Genomic DNA, 17,375 nt, shown 5'->3' with positions numbered 1-17,375 from the left:
GTTAGCTTTCGTATTGAAAAAAAATTTCCTGCAAATCAAAGAAAAATTCATTCATGCTGTCCACTTAAGCCCTTGTCATCAGGTCCTCATTTTTTCCCCTCCCTCCCCATTCCCCTCTCCCTCATGAACCCTTGATAATTTATAAATTATTATTTTGTCATACTTGTCCTGTCTGACATCTCCCTTCACCCCTCTTCTGTTTTGAGAATGATGAGGGCGATGGATGTACAAATGTGCTTTGCACAATTAATGTATGTATGGATTTTGATAAGGGCTGTATGACCCCCTAAAAATGATTTAAAAAGAGAAAGAATTCATTCAGCATCTTTTTACCATTATAAAGGAATTAATCTGGGTTTTCTTTGTATTAACAGACAGGACAAAATAGAAAAAGATAACTTTATGAAACAGTCTATCATGAAAATCTGAATTTAAGAACAATGGAAGTAATTGCTTTATATTCTACATAGTATTTTACGAGTCTATTTTAGATTATTGTATGAATTATCAAAAGGAAATCTGATATTTCCAGGACTTTAATATTTTTTAGAAATTGTTGCTAAATGCCTAAGTTTCTTAAGATATTGCTTTGGAAAGTAATGTTGAACTTCAATTAAAGATTATTTATTTTTTACATTGTCTTAAAATTATTGCTGGAACTTTTAGGACAATCTAGGTAAATAAAAAAATATAAAGGCAAATGGATCTATGATCTTTTCTCTAGAAAGTCACACAATGATCAATCACTATCTTCTAATACCAAACATACACAGGTCTATTTTAGTATATATATGGAAATCATTTTGACTTGAGTATACATATTTATGTGGAGACATCATCATCATCTTCATATCCTCTGTACTAATAACATACATACACACAAACAAAGAAGATATTCTGGGTAATTTTGTACAGATACATACATTACAAACACATTTTGCTCATTTAAAATAGAAATTCAATGTTTGAATGATTTCTTAATACTCAGCATTATAGAAATGTTAAGGACACACTCCTTCCAATGCTAGGCAAATCGCAAAGTAGCTACTATATTTTAAATTTCAGTGTTGTTTTTTTAATATCCTTTATCTAGTTATGCTCATGTATCTGTAGTATAACATACCAAAATTTTGGCATGGAGTGCTTTTATTCAAAAATAAGAAAGAATGACTGTCTTGACATACAATCACAAAACACACGTTTCTTCTTTTCATATTTACTTCCAAGTTTTCTTTCCAACATTTCTTTCAAGAGTCTAAGCAGTAATGTTTTGATAAAAATTCTGATTGATAGCAAGTCAGCTCACATCAATTTTTTTTCTTTTGTATTTTTTGAATCCATTAATAAGAGACATATTTATCTTCTGGAGACAGTGTTACTATGAAAAATCTATTGTATGTGTTGGTCCTCCAAACTCAATAATACTAATGGAGAAAAAAATAATTTAGTTATCCATAGCATTTTCCAATAGTGTTAGAAGAATAGAAATTAACTGTGTTAACTAGCACATTAAAATCTTCATTAAGAATTTTACAATTAAATATAAATGTTGATAAGACCCTAGGGTGATTATTTGATTTGATTTATGTTACCATGCCTCTATACCCAAACTGTGATTTAATATATACTGTATATACTCAAATATAAGCTGACCTGAGTATAAGCCAGGTACCTAATTATTCCCTGGGAAACCAGAAAAAGTGATTGACTCGAGTATAAGCCTAGGGTAGAAAATGCAGAATCAATTGGTGAGTTTCAATAATCAAAACAAATGAAAATAAAATTACTAAAAATTGAGACATCAGTGGGGTAATGTATTTAAATATTCATTTTAAATAAAAACATAAATAAAAGGACAAGTCATTTAATATTAGTAAACCAACAGTGTAAGTGTAAAATAGGTTCAACAAAAACAATAAAGTATCAACAATGATACCTTAAGAGTACTTTCCTTGAGCTCAATCAGCAACCAAGCTAAAATGTAAAGAGTTTAAATCCTTCAAAACTGGATTCCTCATCATCATCCGTATCCCAATGCAGAGCTTCAGCTGGTGTGAGGTCATCACAGACGCTGTCCTCACTGAGATCGCCATCATCACCATCACTGCTGTCATTTTCATATAAAGTGCAATCTTCACTGACTCGTGTATGAGCTGAACCCCAGTTTTTCAGTTGAAAAACTCAGCTTATACACAAGTATATACGGTAGTTAAAGAGTCTAGCAACCATTGGAAATATGTTTGGTCCTTTGGAGATACTGAGTCAAAAAGCATGAGGAAGCATATGGTTGGAGGGAATCAGCAACATGGAGGGAAAGAAGACAATGAGACTGAACTGCAAGGTCATTCTGAGTTGCCCCTGCAAAACTTGTGGTCTGAAGCAAATATTGCCCACCAGAATGTCCAACTTGAGCGAAATAGACAGGTCTTTATAGACTACTTCTCGTTCCGTCAGTAGACACAAACCTCACAGGGCAGAATGTGGTGAGAGTGGATTCTGCTCTCCATCTCTGAGGGAAATGGTCAAGAAGACAGCTAAAAGTTGGCTGCGAACCTCACTGCCCTGGTCAGGAATGATGTCTTTAACAGAAGTCCCGGGGGAATCAATAGTCACGTTGGAAAGAAGCTTATGTTACCAGAACAAAGAGACTGTTTTGATAAGATATAGCATCAAGTTATTACTAGAGATGAACTTCTTCCTTTGGTTTTTAGAAATGAGCTTCTAATAGAGAAGGCTTTCCACATACTAGAATTTCATATAGTTGAATTATGTAGTATATTTTACATTACCGTATATTTGTTTTACTCAGCATTATATTTTTGTGAATTTGATCATGGTTTGCATACATCAGAAATCTATTTTACTTTATTACTTGGTAATATTTCATTGCATAAATTTTCATTCTCCTGTGATATATTTAAGCTGTTCCCAGTTTCTGGGTATTATGAATAAAGCTGACACAAACATTTTCATCTAAGGATGTGAACATGCATTTTCATTTTCTTGGATAAATTCTTGGGATAGAAACTGCAAAGCCAGAGAGTAGATTAATATTTAATTAATACATTGTCCATTTTCTAAAGTTACCATTTTGCATGTGTTTGCAATTATGAGTGTTAATCCAATACTTGGTGTTTTCTGTCTCTCTCATTGTATTATTCTTGTAAATATAAAGTCATATATCATTGCAATTTTTAATAGTTTGTCCTAAATAACTCATGATATTCTATCTTCATTGGTTATGTATATATTTTTGTGAACTGTTTGATTAAATTTTCTCTGATTTAATTTATTTTGAATGTTTTATTTTTTTTCTTACATATGTTATTTTTCTAACTAGAACATCAAGTACAATGCTGAATAGGGACAAGTGATCATTATTGTTTTATTTTCTCTCTTGCACTTAATGGTAAAACATGCAATATTAACTATTGCACTTAATGAGAAAACTATATTGTACCATTTAGGGGTATGTGAATTGTAGGGTTTTGAGATATGCTCTTTATCATTCTGAGAAGTTTTATTGTGATTTTGCTAAGCATTTAAAAATACTATTTGTGTTTTATATATATATGTATATATATGATGTAGCTCCTCTAATGTGATAAATTATATTCTGTATCACTGAGATGCATTTAATTAGTTAATATGATCCTTCTAGCTATAATTCCTTTTATGATGTATTGTAAATTCTAGCCTCTATACATGTAATTATAATCCCATTTTGGAAAAACTCCTCTTTTATACTAATAGACAGGATTAAGGTTCAGTTTCAATCTCTCTGTTACTAAGCATTATGATTCAAATCACCACTCTTTGTTTTTTTGGGTATATGGTCTGCAGAAGTCAAAAACACTTCCATCAAAGCCATTCTTTTTGGGACTGCCTCCTTTCTGACTGAACATGCGCAGAGGGAAGGACACCTGCTTTTTTTTTTTTTCTTTGAATTCTCCTAGATGTTGCTTCTGGCTCTGGATCTTGCCTCTAGCTTTAAGTCTGCTTGACCTCTAGTTCTGGAACTCAAGGTTGTGCCCAGATTTCATCAGCTTCTGCGGGCTTGTAGGAATATCTTCCAGAAGGTTGTCTGAACTTCAGAGTTGAGACTTAACAATATTCACAACTACAGGAGCTATTTCCTTAATTTTTCATGAGTTTTCTGAGATGTTGCAGTGAACCACAGAGCTCTGGAACTCCTACCGAGAGGAGGACAATGTCGGACATATAAAACGCCTTTAATCTCCACCTCCTTGGCACTAGTTTTTCATTAACTTTCTAAAATAAAGTATCATCCAAGTCTTCTAATTATATGTTCCTCTTTTTGATTTACAGATATTTTCATAAAAAAATTATACCTATACTTGTGAATATTTTGGGTTTGCATGTATGTTTTCTTGTATCATCCTTTCTAGTTTGGGTTGGAGGACAATACTGACATTAGGCAATGCCAGCTCTTATTTTCAATTAATTTCCTTCCTTCCCGCCCAGTAAATTTTGCTTGGGAGAATTGGAGTGCCATTTGAAGGTTATCTTTTTTTCTACCTTTGCTCACAAAGGTTAACTTCAAGGTTGGGGAAAGTATGAGGCTGGGTTGTCTAGAGAAACAAAACCAGTGACCCTCATCTACGTTTAAAAAGGAATTTTTTATCAAACAGTAACATGTCAGGAAGGCATCTCCAAACCCAAACCAAACTCAGTGCCATCAAGTGGATGCTGATTCACAGTGAGCCTGTAAGACAGGTAGAATGCCCCCCATGAGTTTCCATGACTAAATCTTTATAGGAGTAGAAAGCCCTGTCTTTCTCCTGAGTAACGGCTGATGGTTTGAACTGCTGAACTTTCTGACTGCAACCCAACACTCAATGCAAGAGGGGGCCCTTTTCAGATGGACTTATCTACAGATCGATGGTGCAGAAAGATGAAGGGGAAGGTGGGTGCAAAGTAACATGAGTCCAAAATTGATGGACATGTGGCAGGTCACTGACACCTCTCAGGCACTGACCCGACCTGGGTTAGTCAATGGAGGCAGGCAGCGTCTCAAGAAGGTAAAGGGACAGAAAGAGTAGTTCCCAGTGTCTTTCTTACACAAAAAAGGTATCTGACACCAAGGAAATATCATTAGGCTTTGACTAAATTGATAGCTTAGACCCCACCCCTGCCCTTACCCAGCGTGTCTAGTTGACATAATCTCTAACCATCACAGTGATGATAGGAGATCTAGAGATCTTACAATATAACATGCTTTTGTTTAATAATGGCATTGACATATTCTGTGATTTCCTTGGGGGGCTGTACAGCTCAAAGCAGCAAATTCCAGTGTTACGGACTGTGAGTGATGGTTCCCATATTCCCTGTTTTACATCTGTGCTTCCCATCGAGCCACAAGAACGGCTCGTTTTACTGTCGCGAAGTTGTAGAAAACAAACGATAATAGTCCTCATCACAGCCCAGGCACACTGCGCTATAGATTCTTTAGTAACTGCTCCGTTGCAGGCAGCCTTCACTGGCAGGATGCAAACAACTTATGTCTTTATTTATTTATATCCTCCTATCTTCCCACTAATCTCACAGTTACATTGGATGACCAGCTGTGAGACGACGCGGTGGTTTCCATTCTGTGTGATATTTGCCTTTGCTGAGATATTGTGCGGTGTCCAGAGACGCGTTTGTGTGTCAGGAGCTGAGAGGGAAAGTGGATCTTCTGGGACCGAGCGGAAAGGTGCCAGGGAAGCTTCCACGCAGCCTGCTGTGAACCAGCGAGTTACCCCTCGCCCCCCGAAGAACGAATCAGCCAAAAGGGAATGTGTTTCCAGATTCAGAAACATAAGTTTTAAAGTTCAAGGACTTAGTAAGATTTTAACTTGCAGCACGATGCTATTTTCTACTCTGAATACACCTGCAGCTCTTTATAAGTGGCATTTTTAATTCTCAATTGGTCCCTTGGATGGGAGATACCTCACTTTTTCACTTGGGGAAAGAAAGGGAAAGATTCTTCTATTTATATAGTAATTTTCATTCCTTGTCATTCACCTGTGCATCAGCGGATTTTGAATGAAGTAAACCTGGGCCTATAAATATGTTTATGCACCATTTTCTCTCACTGGTGCTTAAGTCACTGGGCTGTGTCTGGGTGCGGGCCAGGAAGTCTCCAAAGTATATGCTGTGCTTCTTTCTTCTCAGCTGAATAAGTCATGCATTTTTCCAAGATGTCTTCTTACTTGATATTACATATTTTCAACATTAATGTTATTTAGTTGCTAAAGGTGGGTAAACCAGTGATACCGTTACTGAGAATTCCCTTCTGCATAGGGGGTTTGGGTCATGCTGCTAACTACAAAGTCAAGAGTTCTAAAGCACCATTTATTCTCTGAAGGATGGATGAGGTTTTCTGCTCCTCTAAAGAGGCACAGGTGTCTGGAAACCTGTCCTGTAGGCCTGCTCTTAGAATACACTGGACGGCAAGGAGTGATAACACTAGAAGGGATTATTTCATTTTAAAAAAATCTCTATATATGAAGATATTCATGGTTTGCTCAAATATTTTAGATTCCGAAGAGTTTTTCTATAAATGGCCAGTACATTTTCTGTATGTTTTAATGCTTCACCAAGAAAATGCCATTTTTACTCAGTCACTCACATGGTCAACTCAATTTCCTCTAGGAAAAATGGAATTTGAATAAAAAATAAGAGAAAAACTATGTTCTCTTTCTTCAGCGACTACCTTGAAATTGGGTAAGAAGAGGGCCTGGCATTCATTTCTGAATAGTTACATGGATGGTGCATCCTCTCCTGTGGGAAGCACAAACACGGTGATAACTGAAAAGATTCACTTCAAAGGATTGTCATTTTGAAGCGAAGAGAGAGAACCATAGTGAATCTCAGTATTGCAGTATAATAGAAAAATACAGTGTTATTATAGTAAAGTTAAACATTAAACTGCTTTTATATGCAAAATACAATGCAGGGAGAAAGAAATTCAGATATTAGAACATACTATTATACTTTTCATATGGACATAACAGACTGACTAACAAGAAAAAGTTTTTCTTGAGTGATGCAGGGCAAATGTGTGTGACTGTGCATGTAATCTTTACAAATAATTAGTACTTTATTTTCAGGAGATTTTACTTTTAGAAGAGTTTTACTCTTACAGAAAAACAGATTATATATAAAAGATACTGTGTTGCACAGGTCTAATTTTCTCTCTTTTAAGCATATTACAAAAGTATAGGGTATTTGTAATAAAAAATTAAGCTATATTTATGAAATATCTTTAGTTGGCTTTATAATATGTTAGCTAACTTCGATGAATAAAATGACCTGGAATAAGGGATTTCATAGCTGGTGGCAGATAGGTGGATCTTGGCAGAAGCAGAGAATGCCGTAAAGAAAGTAAGCACTGTTTTACCAACTCTGTAGTATTTGACTGTGTGGATTATAAAATATTATGCATAACATTTTAAGAATGAGAATTTCAGAACTTGTAGTTGTAGAACATGTACAACTGCAGAACATGTCCAAGGATCAAGAAGCAGGATATTGTTGCTATGTTAGGTGCCTAACAAACATCTAACCCATGTAGTGATTGTTAGATGCTATTGGGCTTTCACCTCATAGCAACCCTCTGTGTAACAGAGAACTGAACAGGGCCATAGGTATGAATGAATTGTCCTTAAATTGGAGGTAGGATTTAGTGCAAGCCCCAGATTCATTCCTGGATCTATGTGTGTTTGTTCTTCATTTATTTTTTAATCTGCCTTTAGCTCCCTTTGAAAACCTCCCTGTTAATTTATGGTACAGTAGTATTGATCATCCCTGGGGCCTGATGCTCTTCATTAATATTGTCTTCTGGTACTGGTTTTTAAAACCTGTTGAGAGAAGGATAATGGGCAATATTTTAGTTCCTGAATTATTCATTTATGCAAAACCAGTCCTTCTATGGCTGGACAGTCCTGCGCAGCTGAAGTACCCAAAACAGCATGCCATTCAATATTAGTTGTGGACTCAAGACAGACAAAAATCCTTGACATTTTTAATCTTTTTGCTGTTTACCGTATTGGTCCAGTAGAGGGGATTTTTGTTTTCTTTATATTGTGTTGCGGTCTGTACTGAAGGCTGCAAATCTTGATCTTTAGAAACACGTGCGTCAAGTTCTCACTTTCAGCAAGGAAGATCACATCATCTGAAAATCAGAGGTTGTTCATAAGCCTTTTCCCAGTCCTGAATCTACATTCTTCTTCATGCAATCAGCACATAGATGGAACAAGTTTGGTGAGAGGATACAACCCTGATGTATACCCTCCTGGATTTTAAACCATGCCGTGTTCTCTTGTATTGCTCACGCACATACTTCTGGATCCATGTACAGATTCTACATGAGTACAATTACATGTTCTGGAAATCCCATTCTTCTCAGGACTATCCATAGTTTGTTATGTTACAAAGAGTTAAATACCTTTGTATAGTCAACAAACCACAAATTAGCATCTTCCTGGCATTTTCTACCTTCAGCCAAGATCCATCTGACAACTGCAATGACAGGCCTTGATCCATATTCTTTTCTAGACTCAGCCTGAATGTCTAGTAGCTCCCTGTCAAAGGACTTCTGCGACATGTTTGTACTCACTCTAAAGAAAGGTGACCCAACATATTTGATTGACTGTGATCCGCATGGTTGGAAATTCAAAACCACTAGCAGCTCTTTGGGGGAAAGACTCATTTTTCTACTCCTGTAAATATTATAGTCTCAGAAACCCACAGAGGGTCATTTTGACTCAATGGCTGTCAGATTATTAATATCATATGCAACTAAAATTTTACTGAGGGTCATCAAACTATTGTATATATTCATGTGTTAGGTGAATTTTTAGCACATTTTTAATGCCTATTTGAGGTAAAATTAGGTGCCTCATCTGATATTCGGGTCGGCTTCTACTCGAGTCTACATGATACCCATAGACTTCATCAGTATCGCAAGTATAAGCTTGGATTTTTGCTTCGGTACGTTCAGCTTGAGTGGTGGTAGGTGCGCTCTTCCTCTGGTTTTCTAGGTCCAGCTCTTTGCCCATTTTATTATAAAATAATAAACTTACTTCTTGAGGCAACCTTTGAAATCTCTTCAGTTCTTTTGCTTCCTCTGCTCACATGTTAGCTATTCTGTGGTGAAGAACAAATTGCAAGGCCTCTTCCACATACATTTCGGTCCTTTCTTTTTTATTTAGCTTCTAACAATGTTTATGTTCCTTCATGTACCTCACTGATGTCATTGCACAACCTATCAGCTCTTAGTTCATTGGTGTTATTGAAATGGTCTGCATATTGATAATTTTAGCTACATAAAAATTAAAACCTCTTGGTATATTAAAAATAATGAAAAAATATACAGATCTGTGTAAAAACATTTGCCAATAATATATATCAAACAAAGACCTTAAATCTCAAATGTATTGACTTCTCAAAACCAAGCACATAAACATGTGACCTCTTCCCTGAGAGAGGGACAGCAGAGAAGGGGGGAAGGGAGACTCCGGATAGGGCAAGATATGACAAAATAACAATGTATAAATTACCAAGGGCACATGAGGGAGGGGGGAAAGGGGAGGGAGGGGAAAAAAAGAGGACCTGATGCAAGAGGCTTAAGTGGAGAGCAAATGCCTTGAGAATGATTGGGGCAGGGAATGTATGGATGTGCTTTATACAATTGATGTATGTATATGTATGGATTGTGATAAGAATTGTATGAGTCCCTAATAAAATGTAAAAAAAAAATTTAGAGATTTCATTGGAAAATGGGCCAATTAAATGAATAGGTAATCCCTGGTTTTTACACTGTACTACTAATTTTCTGTTTATGAGTAATACAATTTTCACTAATTATCTGAAATAAATCACAGGATTTTCCTTTTAACACTTAGTCTTAAAACTCAGCTGAAATCTGTTTATCACTGGAGACCCTGATGATATTTGAAATATCAGTGACATAGAGTCCAGCATTAAATAAACATTTAATACCCTATAATATGGAAAACTGGCAGATTTGTCTGTGGAGGGGAGGGTTGGTAGTGTAGAGTTTAGGGAATTATGCCTACTGATCATGATGTTATCGCTAAGATTTCCAGATAGAGTGCTGAATCTGCCACCTGTCTTTTTGTTACTTGTTTTGTAGTTTTAAAAATGAGAGATATTAGAAGACTGTGTTTATAATATTGAAAGTGTTCAGTCTCTCATTGAGAAATTATTTTCAGGCAAATATTAAATCCAGAGAAACATGGTCTTAAGATGAAATTAGATGCGGCTCTGAAATAATTTTTAACATCTCGGGAGGATCAATAGTGGTGCATCTGAAGGCATTCAATCAGAATGAAAACCTTCTAAATATTCTGAGGGTGTGCCCCAGGAATCTCCTCAAATGATAAGGATTCTAAGGTGCCTCAAGGCATTCTACGTCACCAGAAGTTCAATTACAGCGAGGCATAGCAGTGGTTCTCAACCTTCCTAATGGCGTGACCCTTAAATATAGTTCCTCATGGTGTGGTGACCCCCCCCCAACCATGAAATTATTTTCATTGTTACTTCATCACTATAATTTTTCTACTGTTATGAATCGGGTGACCCCTGTGAGAAAGTCCTTTGACCCCCCCCCCCAAAGGGGTCACGACCGACAGGTTGAGAACCTCCTAGGCTAGAGAGAGCTGGACACGCACTACTTTTAGGATTTGAATATAAAGACATTAAGGTTCCTTCTATTGTTGTTTCTTGGATTACACACTCAGGGGGGAAATTTTGTTTGTCGATAATACTACTTATACGATCACTTGAAGGGGCACCAGTGGTGAAGTCGTTAAGCACCCAGCTACTAACCAACCACTAGGTTAGTAGTTCAAACCTATAAAATACTAGGTGGAGAAAAAGGGTGGTAATCTGATTCCCTAACAATTACAGTCCTGGAAATCAACGAGGTCAGGTCTATCTTGTCCTAAAGGGTAGTTTAGTTATAAGTCATAACCGACTCAATAGTAACAAGTTTTTATATTATCATTGATTAATTTCAGTTAAATCAAAAATCACTGAAACCCTAGTAAAATATTGCTGACATGTTATAAAATATCAAAATAATGTGAATAGAAGGCCCATCAAGCTATGATGTTTATTTTTTTAGAATTTTAAAAAATATAAAATATTACAAAGTTTACAGTATTGAAAAATTAAGTTGCTAATATACATCAGTCAATTTTCTGTAAATTATAACTGTAGGTTTTGTAAATGGAATATTTTGAGCAATTACACTATTTTCCACAAGGCTACCTGTTCAATATTTTGGAAGGCTCATTCAGTCAATGATTCTTGACTTTATAAACAAAATATTTATTACTTGTTCAATATTTTATTTCCTATTGAATCTTCATTTAGTATAAAATATATTTCTTGATTTATTGAGTAATAACAAATGAGAAATGATGAATTTTTAATGATCATATAGTCAGTTTCTCCTCATAGCCACCTTCAGTAAACAGAACAAAATAGTATATCACCCTCACGATTGTTCTGTTTCATCCCATCATTGCAACCACTATGTTATGTCAATTCATCTTCCTCTTTCTTGTTAATTCTCTATTTTGACAAGCACTCTATCCTTCTCCAAAGACTGATCTCTAGATAACATGTCCAAAATACATGAGTAATGAATTGTGTTCTTTAAATATGATTTGACCAAAAATCCTTTTTCAAAATCTTAAATCTTCTCATCTTAAAGATATTCTACCTTTAAAATTTAATTTTAGAATTCTGAAATTAATATAAATAGAAATTATATTTATAGTAATAGTATAATTTAGTTATAATGGTAAATATGAGACTTTCTATGTAATTAAGTAGTTTAAAATAAGAAACATCTACAAGACTAAAATGTTATATTTTAAAAGGACCTGGCCAATATGGACAGGGCTATAAGAGGGGGAACCATTGTCAAATAGTAACAATTTTTGTAAGTATATGAGGGAAATTCAAAAAGCATTTATACTAAATCATAGAAATCTCTATTAAGCAAAAATATCAAATTATAAAGTTATTGTTTCTCAGTGTAGCCTCTACCTATATTCATATACTTCTGAAGCCTGTTTTCTATCTTTCTAATTCTTTTCCAGGAATCTTGTGTTCTTTGATTTATACCATATAAAAATGATAATTTTGTCATTATTGAAGAATTGATATTAAGTGTCTTTTCTATATTACTGTGTTTAGAGTAGAAAAACAAGACTGAAGGGACATTATCAAGACTATAAAGTGGATAGGATAAGCTTTCCCAAGGATATTCCCACAGGACAACTGTTCTTATCTTCAAAGAAAACTTGGGTATGATGTCATGATGGAATAACAAAAATTCCTGGCGTTTTCCCATTAGTTGTGTCAGGTTGAATTCTCCACAGGAGTATAATCATACACTCTTGTATGTGTTTATTTGTAGAAATACAATCATATTGAGAAATGGCTTACACATTTGTCGAAGTAGGTAAGTCCAGTCCAGTGCAAGTCAGGCTTCTCCTGTGGAATCTAACAAATAGAAAGCAGGATGACAGCAAAGTGGGGGACAATGTAGCTTGGAATAGGCTGGAGAATGGAAAGGCACATGAATCTGAGGTCTGCCAAGTGAATCTGCTGATGATACCTAGGAGATTGATGAGCCCGATGCAGGATCCAGCTCCAGAAGAAGGCAAAGGGTCACAGGGCCAAAATAGGACCTTAAGTATATTATGCCTGAGTATACAGGACACCTTAGAGAAAGACTTGATGCATTAACTGCTAATGACTGACAACCGGATGAGCTGTGGGATGACATCAAGAACAGCATGCAAAAGAAACAAAAGATCATTAAAAAGGCAAGAAAGAAAGAAAAGACCAAAACACATGGAGAAACTTGCTATTGGACATCAAATTGCTAAAGCAAGTGAATAAATTGTGAAACAAAAGAGCTGAATAGAAAACCTCTAAAGCCAGGCTGAGAGAAATCAAGCAAAGCATTGTAATATAAATCTTTCAAAAACTTAGACAACCAAAAGAGAACACACCCAGGACATTTCAGGATTAAATAACTGAAAAAATAATTCAAATCTTGGTTGCAACATCGAAGGAGTCTATAATCAAAGTATTGAATGATAAAGCATCAAATGAAGGCGGAAGGGAAACAGAGTCACTGTACAAAAATAAACAGATTATGTTCATCCATTTCAAGAGGTACTATTTGATTAAGAAATAATAGTATTAAAGAATTAAGTCCAAGCTACACTGAAGGCATTGGCAACAACAAATCTCTAGGAATTGATGCATGCTGAAATATTTGCACAGACCGATGCAGAACTGGAAGCGCTTGCGGTGGAGTGAAATTTCTGAATCTCGCTCCTCTACCCAAGTCTTTGTAACTCTCACCAAATGACTGGGTGGGACGATGCAAACAGGGGATGTGTAACACTCAGAGAAGGGGCTGGTAAATTTTTGTAACCAATCTCCTGACTAAAATGATGAGAGATCATGAAGTAGGAAGAAAAGGAATAGCCTGGAAGATGGAGGCCGTGGGGACCAGAGGCAGCAGGGCCTCAGAGGAATAGTGCCAAGACTCTAGGGTACCTTCTCCGTACCTGACCGTAACAATGGAACTATGGGACAACTGACAGCAAGTTGGCTTCCTGGCTCATGGTAGTCAAGCCCCAGGGACCGTGTGGCTGAGAGAATAAGAACTACAGGGGCTTGGCTGCCGGCTGAGGAGACCAATGAATGCATTGTTGCTGTTTGCTGATCCTCACTGGTGGTAACTCACTAACTCCCTTAATAAACCCCTTTAATCATGGGTAATGTTTGTGAGTTCTATGTGGCCACCGCAAGGAATTAGCAAATCTCCATCTCCAGCATAGAGGGAGAGTGGTGTGGGAGGAATGGTTCGTGTCAGCAGAAGTAAAGAAGCATGGACTATTGAGCCTTGTCAGACCCGCCTCACAGCAATGGGGGAGCCGGGTCAGGGACAGCCCTCCACTGCTTTTCCTGCACCACTCATGCATCCACAGCAAGAAATTCACAAGGTAGCACCTGGCCAATAACCTGGAAAAGGTCCATCCTTTTGCCCATTCCAAAGAATACTGCCCTAGTAAAATGTGGATGTTATTAAAATTTAATTAATATCACATATAAATAAAATTTTGCTGATGTTCAAAAATTGTTACAGCAGTACATTTATAAGGAGGCCAGAAATTCAAGCTGATTCAGAAGATATGAAAAGAAGGATCTCATTGCTGATGTAAGCTGGACCTTGGCTGAAAGCAGATAATACCAAGATGTTTACTTGTGTTTTATAGACTTTGCAAAGATATTAGACTAGGTAGATCATGAACTATGGATAACTGTGAGCATAAAGGAAATTCCAGAGCATACAGTGAACCTGTATATAGACCAAGAGGAAGTCTTTATAACAGAACAAGGTGTGGCTCAAAATTGAGAAAGACATATGTCAGTATTGTTTTTTTTAAACCATATTTATTCAATCTGTTTACTGAGCAAATAATCTAAGAATCTGGATTATAAGAAGAAAATGTGGCATCGGTGTTAGAGGAAGTCTCCTTAACTGTATTTAATATGCAAATGACACAAATCTGTTTACTGAGAGCCACAGTGAATAGAAGCATTTATTGCTGAAAACCAAAGATTAAAGCTTTCCATATGGGTTATAACTCAAAATAAAGAAAAAAATCCAAACAACTGGACCAAGAGACAACATCACGATAAACAGATAATAGTGCAGTAACCAAAGATTTCATTTTATTTAGATCTATAAGCAAATATCATGAGATTAGCAATCAAGAAATCAAATGATATGTAGCACTGGGAAAACCAGTTGCATGCGTCCTTCTTAGATTGTGGCAGATCAAGAATATCATTTTGTATACAAAGGTATTCCTGAAAAAGTCGTGATATTTGTAATTGCTTCGTGTGCATGTAAAAGTTGAGAAGTGAATAATGATGATGCAGTAGGAATTGATGCATCTTAATTACAGTGTTAATGAAGAATATTGATAGTACTATGAACTTCTTGAATGGTAAATCTGTTTGGAGAAAGTATAGCCAGAAAACTCCTTGGAAGGAGAAGAGTCAGATTTTGTCTCATGTACTTTAGACTTGTTAGCAGGAGAAACCGTTTCCTGGAGAAGAATGTCATGCTTGGTAAAGTGAGGGTCAGGACAAAAGCAGATAACCGTCTTCTTCTGAAACAGTGATTGCTACCATGACACCATAGCTGTTATAATGGCCCAAGCATAGCAACTGCGACTGTAACATAGGAGTCGACGGTACACTGTATTCTCTTGCTGTACAGATTGTTGCTGTGACTCACATCTGGCAACAGTACCATGTGTGATGGAAGCTGGCAATAGCAACACGTCTGAACCAAAACCCTAGTTGAAATTTTATATATATATATATACATATATATATATGTATATATATATTCCTTGTATTGAATCCAAATTTTAAACTTTTTTCCAAATTTTAATCTTAACAGAGATATTTCCCCACATATTATATTTGTCTTCCATTAACAAGTTACACATTGTAAATAGATATAACCTAATAAATGATATATATATATATATAAAATCACTTTTTCTAGTAAATACATTTTAGTGATGTACTCTTTTGGGAGGATGGGCTCAATATTAATTTCCTCTCTTTCCTACCTGGTTAAAATATTATCTTTTCATGCGAACATTTTCCATGTGGTAAAAGATGCTTGGCTATTTTCCTTGAACACCAAAACGAGTGGATGTGCTTCTGAATCATGTAAAGTAAGCATAATATGTTCTGTAGGGGAAATGAAATGCCTATGGATTCTAGAACAGGAACAGTATCTGAGATGGTTAAAGATGTTTGTGCTAACCTGCGCAATAAACACATTTGGGGTTAATTGAAGGGCGGAGAGATAAATAGCTCGGTGAACCTCGCCTTTCTAGTTCTCTAGTCTCTTGCTTTCTGATGGTCAGACCAGAGTGCAGCTGCTTTAGCCAGTTCCCTGCTTCAGATGGCATATTTTACATCCTGCAAGACATCCCTGAGGAGAAGCCACATGGCCTTGGACCTACCCCGATGCAGCCCTGGTGCTGGAGCAGCCGTGTGGAGACCCCTGCAGTGCTGAGATGCTTACACATTCACTGACTCGACTTTCCTCCTGCACTTGGCGTCATTGTGTGTGTTATTTTGTGGAATGGAGAGGACTTTGTGGATTGCTATTGGACATATGGACTCATATTGGACTTGTGGGTTTGGGCAGCACTGGGTTGGGATGTTTTCTTGATGTGCACTTACCCTTCATATAAAACTCTGTCTTATACATATGAGTTTCTGTGGATATGTTTCTCTAATGTACCCAGAGTAACACAGTATCTTATGTTATTTACTTGTTTAAGTTAACTTTTAAAATTGTACTCTCCAAGTATTTATTGCTAACCCAAGGTGGCAATTAAATAAATATATTTATATTAATTGCACTTATAACTAGCAGCACATTTAGAATACCTAAAGGAGCCCTGGAAGTGTGATAGGTCACACATTGGACTGCTAACCACAAGGTCAGCAGTTCAAACACAGCAACCAAATGTGAGTGAGAAGGAGGAAGCTATCTTCCCCCCAGAAAGATATGTCAGTTGGCTTTGGAAAACTGCATCCTTGGAAAGTATAGGGGGCAAATCTGTTCTGTCCTCACAGGGCCACTTGGAGTTAAAATATACTGAAAAGAAATGGACTTTTTTTTTTGGTTCATTACCGAATGCTGGTTATTCCTTTCTGTACATCGTAAGGGTGGAAGATAAGACTTTCTACTCCCATAAAGAGTAACAGTCTCAGAATCTCACAGACCAGTTCTACACTGCCCTGTAGAGACACCATGAGTCTGGATTTATTTGATAGCTGTGAGTACTTTTAAAAAAAATGTATCATAAAAAGATCGTTAGTGGCTTAGCGAGCTTCCTTTGAGGTTGCTAAGGGTAAGGCCAGCAGTTTGAACCCACCAGTTACTCAAGGGGAGAAAGATAAGGCTGTCAGCTCTCATGAAAAAAAAAAATTAAACCAGAGGAAATCCAGAGCAGTTCGACTCTTCCCTATAGGGTTACTATGAGCTAGAATCAACAAGAGACAGTGAGATATGCCATAAATTACTGAAACCCGAAAATCTATTCAGATTTGTGAGGATTCTTCCTTATTTATTTATTTATTGTTTTAAAATCGTTTTATTAGGTGCTCATACAACTCTATCACTATCCATACATACATCAATTATGTAAAACACATCTGTACATTGATTGCCCTCATCATTCTCAAAACATTTGCTCTCCACTTAAGCCCTT

Source organism: Tenrec ecaudatus, chromosome 14 (genome assembly GCF_050624435.1).
Source record: "Tenrec ecaudatus isolate mTenEca1 chromosome 14, mTenEca1.hap1, whole genome shotgun sequence".
Classification (NCBI taxonomy): Eukaryota; Metazoa; Chordata; class Mammalia; order Afrosoricida; family Tenrecidae; genus Tenrec; species Tenrec ecaudatus.
Note: the sequence above shows the minus strand (reverse complement) of the source record.